This window comes from Coregonus lavaretus (assembly GCF_964263955.1).
Source record: "Coregonus lavaretus genome assembly, contig: HAP1_SCAFFOLD_4511, whole genome shotgun sequence".
In the NCBI taxonomy this organism is placed as follows: domain Eukaryota; kingdom Metazoa; phylum Chordata; class Actinopteri; order Salmoniformes; family Salmonidae; genus Coregonus; species Coregonus lavaretus.
The window spans coordinates 29,224-41,681 of record NW_028156209.1 but is presented as its reverse complement, the minus strand read 5'-3'; the positions used below and the strand labels follow the sequence as shown (position 1 = coordinate 41,681).

The following is a 12,458-nucleotide window of genomic DNA, read 5'->3' as shown; positions in this document are numbered from 1 at the left end:
GCACCAGGGTAGGGGTCAATTCAGGATCAATTCACTAAATCCAGGAAGTAAATTACAATTGTGACAGGACGACACAGAGCGGCCTGGAACGCCGCTAACAGGAATAGGGACTCAATAAACTACCCAAAGCCCCATCTACATGCAACTTTAATGATCCAACCAAAATTATAATTCTAGGTCTAACATCCCTCCAACCAACCCCAGGCTACCTCATACCTCTCTATATCAGGCTGATGTTGTAAAGATGTGGGTCTTGCTTCCTCAGATCAAATGGGTTAGGGTTGGTCTACAGACGGGGAGAAGGAGGACCAGTACCCCTCAGGCCTCCTCCATCAACCCCTCTTCCTCCTTTCCTTATATTCTTCTTCCATATTTACTCCTCCTCATCGCTTCTCCAGTTTCTTGAACTTGGCCTCAAGCTTTTTGGAGTAGGTGTCCAGTTTATAAGCAGCCTGCTACAGAGACGACACTTGTTCTTCAATCTGGTTTATTTGGTCTAGATAGGGCTGGAGGCTGGCGTACTTATGGTTGAGGTCCTGCAGGTTCCTGCTGATGTTAATGCTGATGTCTTTCATCTCCATGTACTTCAGACTGGTCAGCTTGTTCATGTTCTCCAGCACACGGTAGTCCTCACAGGTGCCTGTGAGTTCTCCTTGTCAGACGTCAGGAGTGTGTTTGTGTGCGTGCGTGCATTCATGCATGCGTGTGCATGTGTGCACGATTTCAGCACCCAACCATTAGACCCCCACTCCTCACATTCCGTCTGCCCAGACTGGAGGCTCACCAGGCAGGGCTGGGAGCCTGTGAAGATGGGGCAGTGAGCCAAACCCTAGTTCTACCTCCCTATAACTCCTGGAAGCTGGAAGTGTGATAGTGTCAGCTGAGCTTATGATCTGGATTGCATCCCAAAAGGCAACCGATCCCTTATATAGTGCGCTACTTTTGACCAGAGCCCTATGGACCCTTGTCAAAAGTAGTGCACTATACAGGCCATAAGGTACCATTTGGGACACATCCTGTACTATCGCTCTGTGTAAGTGGTCATTAAAGAGACGCCTGACAGCGGTGTCTTATATGAGTACTGGTGTGTGTGTGTGTGTGTGTGTGTTTGTGTGTGTGTGTGTGTGTGTGTGTGTGTGTGTGTGTGTGTGTGTGTGTGTGTGTGTGTGTATGTGTGTGTGTGTGTGTGTGTATGTGTGTGTGTTTTCCTAACCAAAGCGGACCTGATGGGAACCTGTGTCCACAGTCCTGCTTTATCCTCTCTTTCTGGCTCAAAATCTCCTTTCAGCTTTGCTGAGTACAGACCGAGCCAAAGAGTTAGAAAACATATCTATCAAAAATATGTCTTCCTAACCAAAGCGGACCTGATGGACACCCACGTCCACAGTCCTGCTTTTTCTCTCTTTCTTGCTCAAGATCTCCCTTCAGCCACGCTGAGTACAGATCGAGCCAAAGAGTTAGAAGACATATCTAAGAGATAGAAACGGATAAATGGAGACGGTGTCGACCATGACGCTGCTCTACAAATATCCTCTACCCCTGTTCCTCTGAAAAGGGCAGTAGAAGCTGCTACTCCACGAGTGGAGTGAGCTCTGATACCCTGAGGCAGTTGTCGCCCCGCTGCCTCGTAAGCTGTCTCAATGCCTTCACAAAGCCAATGAGACAATCGCTGTTTTGAAAGTGGTCTACCTAATGCAGCCGCACCGTGACACACAAACAGCTGAGGCGATGACCTAATCGCTGCTGTGCGCTCAACGTAACACGCCAAAGCGCGCACTGGGCACAGACAATGAAGCTTTTCCTCACTCCTCTCCCCATGAGGAGGGGGAGAAAAAGCCCACAACTCCACGGTCTTTGATCTATATGCACTGCTAATAACCTCCGGCAAAAACGCCGGGTTAGGACGTAACACCGCTCTGCTCAGATCGCCATTAATGGCAAGGCAGTCGGGTCTCGTCGACAGAGCACACAAATCACTGACACGCTTAGCGGTAGTCAAAGCGAGCAACAGTGCCGTCTTGATAGACAGCATCTTGAGGGGTATTTGATTCAATGGCTCGAACGGCGACTTACATAGCGCTTCGAGTACCAAAGCCAAATCCCACTGGGGCAGCGTGGCTCTAGGCATTGGCCTAAGCCGCCGCGTTCCCAATAAGAAACGTTTCACTAGAGGGTGGCTGAACACATTCGTTCCGCCAAACCCCTCATGACCAGCTGAAATTGCCGCTGCAAACACTCTAATGGTGGAGGGCGATTTCTGCTTATCAAACATAAACTGCAGAAAAGAGAGCACACTCTCAACCTGACAGTTCATGGGGTCCACACCCTGTGTGTCACACCATCGTGAAAAAACGTTCCATCTGCTGGTATACATCCTAGAAGTGGAACCGGCTCGTGCACCCTGTATGGTTCTGATCACTGCATCAGATAACCCACGGCGCCTCAACCTGTCCCATTCAGGAACCAAGCCTTCAGTGGTTGGCCAATTATGGGCCACTGCCCTATCGAGCCTCCCACCTGGGTCAACGCGTCCCGTCGATGTGGAATTGGCCAAAGTGGCGCAATCAACATCTGACTCATCTCCGCAAACCACGGAGCCCCTGGTCGATCGGGGGCTATCAATATTATTGACAGCCCTCCTGATCTCACCCTGGCTAGCAGTGGGAGAATGCAAGACAGCGGAGGGAATGCATACAGGAGAACTTTCGGCCACGGGTAGTGCGCGAATGCGTCTCTTCCCAGTGGTGGTTCGTCCTGTTCCCTCAGGGAGAACCATAGGGGACATTGCGCGTTCACGCGTGACGCGAATAGATCCACTTCGGCTCTCCCGAACTGTTCCCAAATTTGGAGAACAATGTCCGGATGCAGACACCACTCGTCGTCTCGAGGACCCCCTCTTGACATGAGGTCTGCTCCTACGTTCAAGTAGCCCGGAATGTGTGCTGCTCTCAACGAGCGAAGGTGCTTGTGAGCCCACAGCCACAGTTCCTCTGCCGCCCGGTGGAGAACAGGAGACCTGACTCCTCCCTGGCGATTTATGTGAGCCACTGTGGTCCGGTTGTCTGACCAGACCAGCACATCGCGACCCCGAAGGGTAGGCGCGAAGTGGGTCTGAACCAGTCGAACCATTTCCAACTCCAAGAGGTTTATGTGACAACCTGATTGAGGCCACACACCTCCTATCGCTTGAGTCTGACATGTCCCTCCCCATCCAGTCAGAGAAGCATCTGTAAACACTGGAATGTAGGATGACACCTTGCCCATCGGAACTCCGTGCGTGAGAACGCTCGGATTCCTCCAATAGTCCAGGTCTGCTCTTAGCGAGAGAGGAACCACCACCAACCGATGACGTTGACGCACTGGGTCTAGTCTTAGTTGGGCGAACCATTGCTGTATTCTGTGCATGTGCAGAAGTCCCAGCGGAACCACAGAGTGGGCTGACGACATGAGACCCAAAAGTGACATGATCGACAGCGCCGTCACTGTGCGATTCGGACGACACTTCCTCAGGGCTAGCAACAATGCTACCCTTCGAGGGTCCGAAATTCGAGCCCTCATCATTACAGTGTCTAGCTGTAGCCCCAGGTAGACAATCTGATGACTGGGCCAGGGCGCGCTCTTTTTCCAATTCACAGCGAACCCCAGACGTGTGAGATGAATCACCGTCTGTGTTGTGTGAGTGAACGCCAGCTCTGCTGACGGGGCGAGAACCAGCAGGTCGTCTAGGTAGGCTAATAGCCGTATCCCTTGACGACGCAACGGTTCCAATGCCGCCTCCACACATTTGGAAAAGGTTCGAGGTGCCAGGGCGTACCCGAATGGCATCCTTGTGAACTCGTACGCCACCCCTTGAAAGGCGAACCGCAGAAACTTCCTGTGACGCGATTGTATCAGCACATGGAAGTACGCGTCCTTTAGGTCTATGCTTGTACAAAAGTCTCCTTTCTGGACACATTCCAGTAGACGTTTTGTCGTCAGCATTCGGAAGGGCCGTTTGGTTATGCTCTCGTTGAGAATGCGTACATCCAAAATCGGCCTCACTCCCCCCGTCTTTTTGGGCACTAGGAAATAAGGCGAATATAGCCCTTTGTTCCTTTGCTCCCGGGGAACTACTGTGACCGCCTCCTTCGCCAAAATTTCCGTAATCTCTGACATCAGAGCGGCCACTTTGTCTGGCGTTTTCATCACCGTCTCCACCACTCCCCTGAACGGGGGTGGGGTCCGATGGAATTGGAGGGCATAACCCTTCTGCAACGTCTGTTCTAGCCAGCGTGAGAGGGTACAGCTTCGCTGCCACTGCCAGCAATGCAGAGAAAGCGGGCGCGCACAAAGCTGTGGTGCATCCAGTAGGAAGGACCTGTATTCCTCTATGGCCCTCGCCGCCGCTATTCCCCAACACGGGGTTGGTGGAATAGCCCAAGGCGGGCCCCCCTCGAAAGGGAGAGGAAACATCAGCACGTTCTGAGAGAATCGGAGGCCTTGATACGTCAGTTACGTCTGTAACTCTAGTATTCCGGCCCTCCGTAAACGTAGCACGGTTTTGAGCTGCACTGACTGAGGTATTAACCTGAGACAGAGCGCTCTCCCCGGATAGCAATTGCGTCATCATGTCATTGTCTGACTGAGACTGCTGCTTGCCATGAGATCCGTCCACTGCAGTACTCAACAGAGTCTGGAAAGTGTGGTCTCTAACTGGTACCACAAGGTGGCGCCACAATACCTATTTTTCACTGGTCTCATGAGGTTGCTCAACTGCACACTCTAGGTGTGGTGAGCTGTACTCAGAGCAGTGGGTATTGTTACGTTCTGAATTAACCGGGGGCGCCCATACATTGGTTACACCTGTAACTCTAGTATTTCGGCCCTCCGTGAACGTCGCACGTGTCTGAACTGCGCTGGCTGAGGCGTTAGCCTGATGCATGGCGTCATTCCCAGCTAGCGGCTGCGTCTTCATGTCATACTTAGACTGAGACAGCTGCCTGCTATGTGAGACCTTTACTACAGAGCTCCTAGGAGTCTGTAGTAAAATATATTTATTAGGTGAGCTAAGGCTACGCCTTGCTACCCTTTTCTCCTTCCTCTCCTGTGTGTGTTCAACTACGCACCCTCGGTGGGTTGAGCTACACTCAGGATGGTGGGAGAAATTCATAGGACGTGAAGTACTCTGCAATGTGTCATGGAAAAAGGGCTCTTTTGTGACAATGTCAGTGGGAGCCAACTCTTTATTCACATAACAACAATAAACATTTCCCTCCATGCCCTGAACAATAGGGTGGGGGGGAACAGTGGGCTCTGTCGCGTCCAGCGCCGAGCCGTCATCCGTCCTCTCCCCCTCGTCCCGTCATTGACGCCGTCGTTTCTGGCTGACCTTCTGGTGTTGCCAGGACGGTTTAGTGACGACCTCTCTCGCCGGCGGAATCGTCGCCACCACTGTCGTCGCTGGGGGGGCCGAGCCCGCTCGCCTGCTGTCGGTGGTAGGCGCCTGTCGCCTGGCCCGTCGCCTCCCTGTAGTTCTACTGGGGGCGTTAGAGGTTGACGGGTTAGTTGAAGCCCGGCTAAACTTGCCTGCCAACGGCAGGTGTTTAGCCAGGTGCTTCCTCTCTTCGTCTAGCTTGCCGAAACGCTCCGTCGCCTCCTTAACGGCGACCCCAAAGAGGCCCTCGCTAGAGACGGGAGCGTTTAGCAGCGAGGCTCTGTCCGTCTCCTTCATGGCCGTCATTGACAGCCAGAGGTGACGTTCCATGACCACCGAGGTGACCATGGACCGGCCTGCGCATATCGCTGACGCCTGTGTCAGATGATAATAGCGCCAGAAATCCTGGACGCCTCTTCAATCTCCTCGCTGGTCAACTCAGACCTACCCGTTGTTAGACAGGATAGGGAGGCCGCGAGGAGGGCAAAATTGTTAGCCGCTGACACAGCCTGGGCTCCCAGCGTAAAGGACTTCTCAGCCAGCTGTGCTGTGAGTCTGTCCTTTTGTGCTGGCAAGGTGGCTTTCTTGGAGGCCGCCCAGAGACTCGAACCCGGCACTAGATACGCCGCCATGGCGCTCTCGAGCCTAGGGATTCCCTTGGCAGCCCACTCACGTCCAGCCACTCTCGTGAATGGGGTGTACACTCTGGCCGGCGAACGCGCCGCCAGGGGTGTATCCCACGAGCCCTCGACATATTTTCCGAGAGAAGGCATAGCAGGAGCCATTGGCTCAGCTGCCTTTCTCGTTCTAGAGTAGGGGCCGCCCTCCATCATGTCGACCTCCACAGTGGGGGAAGCAGGGGGCAGCGCTATCTCAAGTCGATTCGCGGCTCTCTCAATGAGTTCGGGGAAGTCCGAACGCAGAGAGGCCGCTGCGAAGGACAGGGCTGCTGACGTAACAGAGCCCATGTCGTCATCGCACAAGGAGCCTTCAGACCTCACACTCCCCAAAGGGAAGGGGGTCTTGAAGGTTGGCATCAGAGGGTCGGATTTTTCCATTGGAACATCCATCTCTGCGTCTCTCTCCTTGTCATCCCCTGAGTCAGCACTGTCCGACGACGCCTCTGAAGCAGAGGCGAGAAGAGACAGTACATCCTCTAGGGGGATATCCTCCCTAAAAAACGCCCAACGCTGCTTCCTCACCTTCATAGGAAGGAGGGCGCAGGAGGCGCAATTAGGGGGATTGCCGGTCCCTTCCTTGGCATGCTGCGGCCCCAAACACACGAAACAGAGGTCGTGGGGGTCCGCAGATGCCATGGAGGAACATCGGCACTGAGCCCTGAAAAGGGCTTTTGGGGGTGGAAAATCTCCTGGTGTGCTCATATTAGAAGACGTCGATGGCTGGCTCATCGACGGCGATTTCTTCCTGAGTCTTCTCTTCGTCTCTTCTTGGCTTCTTCAGTCTAGTCGTCCAGTCGCTGAAGATAATGGGAGGCTGATTGAGGGGAGGCATCCCCTCTTATAGGGACACCTGTGCTCCCATTGGCTGCAGGTGTGTGCATAAATTTGTTTCAGGCTGCTGCTGCCTTAGGGCAGAGGGTAAACCACTAGGAGCAGAGCTCCCCTATGGGGCGGAGCTCCACGATATAGAACACTGGAATGATAGATGTGCAAGAGATGATGTGCAAATAGAGATACTGGTGCGCAAATGAGCAAAATAAAGAACAATATGGGGATGAGGTAGTTGGGTGGGCTAAATTCAGATGGGCTGTGTACAGGTGCAGTGATCGGTAAGGTGCTCTGTCAACTGATGCTTAAAGTTAGTGAGGGAGATAAGAGTCTCCAGCTTCAGAGATTTTTGCAATTCGTTCCAGTCATTGGCAGCAGAGAACTGGAAGGAATGGCGGCCAAAGGAGGTGTTGGCTTTGGCTTTGTGAGATATACCTGCTAGAGCGCATATACGATGGGTGGGTGTTGCTATGGTGACCAATGAGCTAAGATAAGGTGGGGATTTGCCTAGCAGTGATTTACAGATGGCCTGGAGCCAGTGGGTTTGGCGACGAATATGTAGTGAGGACCAGCCAACAAGAGTGTACAGGTCACAGTGGTGGGTAGTATATAGGGCTTTGGTGACAAAACGGATGGCACTGTGATAGACTACATCCAATTTGCTGAGTAGAGTGTTGGAGGCTATTTTGTAAATGACATCGCCGATGTCAAGGATCGGTAGGATAGTCAGATTTACGAGGGCATGTTTGGCAGCATGAGTGAAGGAGGTTTTGTTACGAAATAGGAAGCTGATTCTAGATTTAACTTTGGATTGGAGATTCTTAATGTGAGTCTGGAAGGAGAGTTTACAGTCTAACCAGACACCTAGGTATTTGTAGTTGTCCACATACTCTAGGTCAGACCCGTTGAGAGTAGTGATTTTAGTCGGGTGGGTGGGTGCCAGCAGCGTTTGATTGAAGAGCAAGCATTTAGTTTTACTAGTGTTTAAGAGCAGTTGGAGGCTACTGAAGGAGTGTTGTATGGCTTTGAAGCTTGTTTGGAGGTTTGTTAACACAGTATCCAATGAAGGGCCAGATGTATACAAAATGGTGTCGTCTGCGTAGAGGTGGATCTGAGAGTCACCAGCAGCAAGAGCGACATCATTGATATACATGGAGAAAAGAGTCGGCCCAAGAATTGAACCCTGTGGCACCCCCATAGAGACTGCCAGAGGTCCAGACAACAGGCCCTCCGATATTAACACATTGAACTCTGTCTGAGAAGTAGTTGGTGAACCAGGCGAGGCAGTCATTTGAGAAACCAAGGCTATTTAGTCTGCCAATAAGAATGCGGAGGTTGACAGAGTCGAAAGCCTTGGCCAGGTCGTTGAAGACGGTATGTGGAAATATATCTTGCTCTACCTCCGCCTCTACCTCTCTCCCTCGACCTCTGTATTCCCTGGCCTTACCTTCTACATCAGACCAGCAGGAGAGATGGTGAGGCTAGATCGTGTGAGATTGGATTGTGAGGGAGGCATGGAGTGACAGGGAGGGAGGAAGGGAAGGAGGGATGGATGGGATGGAGAGAGAGCGAGAGGGAGCAAAAGAGGGAGAGAGAGAGAGAGAGAGAGAGACCAACTGGCCCAGCTGTCAGAACCTCTCATTAGTCTAAGATAGCCTCTCTGCCAATGTGACACTGATTACTAAAAACCCTAATTTAGAACTTCTCCCTCCTGCTCGGGTTGGAGACAAACACAGTTAGCTAAGCCACACACACACACACCACAGCTAATGTAGTCACTGAAACCCTTAACAAGGAGTTGCAGTCAGTTTTGACATGGGTGGCCAGTAATAATCTGGTCCTGAACATCTCTAAAACTATTTGACCTTTATTTAGCTAGGCAAATCAGTTAAGAACAAATTCTTATTTACAATAACAGACGACCCCAGGCGACACTGGGCCACTTGTGCACCGCCCTATGGGTCTCCCAATCACGGCAGGATTGTGATACAGCCTGGAATCAAACCAGGGTCTGTAGTGACGCCTCTAGCACTGAGATGCAGTGCCTTAGACCGCTGCACCACTCAGGAGCCCATTCATTCGCGAGCCCATTCAAGTAAGAGCATTGTATTTGGTACAAATCATTCCCTAAGTTCTAGACCTCAGCTGAATCTGGTAATGAATGTTGTGGCTGTTGAGGAGACTAAATTACACGGTGTTACCTTAGATTGGCATGGTCAAAACATATAGATTCAATGGTTGTAAAGATGGGGAGAAGTCTGTCTGTAATAAAGAGATATTCTGCTTTTTTTGACACCACACTCCAAAAGGCAAGTCCTGCAGGCTCTAGTTTTGTCTTATCTTGATTATTGTCCAGTCGTGTGGTCCAGTGCTGCAAGGAAAGATCTAGTTAAGCTGCAGCTGGTCCAGAACAGAGCGGCACGTCTTGCTCTTTATTGTAATCAGAGGGCTGATATAAATACTATGCATGCCAGTCTGTCTTGGATAAGAGTTGAGGAGAGACTGACTTCATCACTTCTTCTTTTTATAAGAAACATTAATTGGTTGAAAATCCCAAACTGTTTGCATAGTCAACTTACACACAGCTCTGACACACACGCTTACCCCACCAGACACGCCACCAGGGGTCTTTTCAAAGTCCCCAAATCCAGAACAAATTCTAGAAAGTGTACAGTATTATATAGAGCCATTATTGTGTGGAACTCCCTTCCATCTCATATTGCTCAAATGAACAGCAAACCTGGTTTAATAAAACAGATAAAGCAACACCTCACTGCACAACGCCTCTCCTCTATTTGGCCAAGATAGTTTGTGTGTATGTATTGATATGTAGGCTACGTGTGCCATTTTTACATTGATGTAGTTCTGTTCTTGAGCTGTTCTTGTCTATTCATGTTCTGTATTATGTTTCATGTTCTGTGTGGACTCCAGGAAGAGTAGCTGCTGCTTTTGCAACAAATAATGGGGATCCTAATAAAATACAAAATACACACACACACACACACTCTCTCTCTCTCTCTCGCTCTCTTTACCCTCCTCTCCTCTTTCTTACCCCTAAAAACGCATTAAACCACATTTAATTTCATCTCATTTCATTTAACAATCACGTCCTCCTCTTCTACTCTGGGATTCAGGCTTTCATTTAAAAAAGCCATAAAGGCCAACCGCTTGTCTTCTGCCTCTATTTAAAAGCTATTTATTGGTCGTTTTCAGGGTGTAAATAAATACTAAATGGCATTATTGAACAATGAGGCTTCCACTGGTGCGGGCCTCAGTGGGCGAGAGGGTAGCGGTGTGGGATATAAAGGGGAGGAACTGTGGCATCCCAAATGGCACCCTATTCACTATACAGTGCACTACTTTTAACCAAAGCCCTATGACCCTGGTCATAAGTAGTGCAATATATACAGTGCGGAGAACAAGTATTTGATACACTGCCGATTTTGCAGGTTTTCCTACTTACAAAGCATGTAGAGGTCTGTAATATTTATCATAGGTACACTTCAACTGTGAGAGACGGAATCTAAAACAAAAATCCAGAAAATCACATTGTATGATTTTTAAGTAATTAATTTGCATTTTATTGCATGACATAAGTATTTGATACATCAGAAAAGCAGAACTTAATATTTGGTACAGAAACCTTTGTTTGCAATTACAGAGATCATATGTTTCCTGTAGGTCTTGACCAGGTTTGCACACACTGCAGCAGGGATTTTGGCCCACTCCTCCATGTAGACCTTCTCCAGATCCTTCAGGTTTCGGGGCTGTCGCTGGGCAATAAGGACTTTCAGCTCCCTCCAAAGATTTTCTATTGGGTTCAGGTCTGGAGACTGGCTAGGCCACTCCAGGACCTTGAGATGCTTCTTACGGAGCCACTCCTTAGTTGCCCTGGCTGTGTGTTTCGGGTCGTTGTCATGCTGGAAAACCCAGCCACGACCCATCTTCAATGCTCTTACTGAGGGAAGGAGGTTGTTGGCCAAGATCTCGCGATACATGGCCCCATCCATCCTCCTCTCAATACGGTGCAGTCGTCCTGTCCCATTTGCAGAAAAGCATCCCCAAAGAATGATGTTTCCACCTCCATGCTTCACTGTTGGGATGGTGTTATTGGGGTTGTACTCATCCTTCTTCTTCCTCCAAACACGGCGAGTGGAGTTTAGACCAAAAAGCTCTATTTTTGTCTCATCAGACCACATGACCTTCTCCCATTCCTCCTCTTGGATCATCCAGATGGTCATTGGCAAACTTCAGACGGACCTGGATATGCGCTGGCTTGAGCAGGGGGACCTTGCGTGTGCTGCAGGATTTTAATGCATGACGGTGTAGTGTGTTACTAATGGTTTTCTTTGAGACTGTGGTCCCAGCTCTCTTCAGGTCATTGACCAGGTCCTGCCGTGTAGTTCTGGGCTGATCCCTCACCTTCCTCATGATCATTGATGCCCCACGAGGTGAGATCTTGCATGGAGCCCCAGACCGAGGGTGATTGACCGTCATCTTGAACTTCTTCCATTTTCTAATAATTGCGCCAACAGTTGTTGCCTTCTCACCAAGCTGCTTCCCTATTGTCCTGTAGCCCATCCCAGCCTTGTGCGGGTCTACAATTTTATTCCTGATGTCCTTACACAGCTCTCTGGTCTTGGCCATTGTGGAGAGGTTGGAGTCTGTTTGATTGAGTGTGTGGACAGGTGTCTTTTATACAGGTAACGAGTTCAAACAGGTGCAGTTAATACAGGTAATGAGTGGAGAACAGGAGGGCTTCTTAAAGACAAACTAACAGGCCTGTGAGAGCCGGAATTCTTACTGGTTGATAGGTGATCAAATACTTATGTCATGCAATAAAATGCAAATTAATTACTTAAAAATCATTCAATGTGATTTTCTGGATTTTTGTTTTAGATTCCGTCTCTCACAGTTGAAGGGTACCTATGATAAAAATGACAGACCTCTACATGCTTTGTAAGTAGGAAAACCTGCAAAATTGGCAGTGTATCAAATACTTGTTCTCCCCACTGTATATAGTGCCATATAGGACGCAGCCTTAGAGTTAAACATCTTTATTGATCTGGATGACATGTCTCAGTGCTGAGGATTGGTCTTTGTTCATCATATCAGAGAGAGGGAGGGAGGAAAGGAGGTACAGAAAATGGAAGGGAGAAAGGGAGTGAACGAGGAAGGAGCAAGGGAGAGAGGGCCATGCTGTAGAAGGGAGAGAGAGACATACTGTAGAAGGGAGAGAGAGACATACTGTAGAAGGGAGAGAGGGCCATACTGTAGAAGGGAGAGAGAGACATACTGTAGAAGGGAGAGAGGGCCATACTGTAGAAGGGAGTAGGGCCATACTGTAGAAGGGAGAGAGAGACATACTGTAGAAGGGAGTAGGGCCATACTGTAGAAGGGAGAGAGGGCCATGTTGTAGAAGGGAGAGAGAGACATACTGTAGAAGGGAGAGAGGGCCATACTGTAGAAGGGAGTAGGGCCATACTCTAGAAGGGAGAGAGAGCCATGCTGTAGAAGGGAGTAGGGCCATACTGTAG

The 12,458-nt window shown here is 49.9% G+C and overlaps 1 pseudogene across 1 annotated transcript; it reads right to left on the bottom strand.

The window, feature by feature from the left end:
* Positions 1–271: 271 nt before the first annotated feature.
* LOC311126647 (biogenesis of lysosome-related organelles complex 1 subunit 2-like) lies at positions 272–5,761 on the bottom strand (annotated as a pseudogene). Its single transcript has 2 exons — positions 5,566–5,761; positions 272–652 (listed from the first exon to the last, which is right to left on the bottom strand). The product of its transcript is annotated as a biogenesis of lysosome-related organelles complex 1 subunit 2-like (transcript).
* Between the last annotated feature and the right edge of the window lie 6,697 nt (positions 5,762–12,458).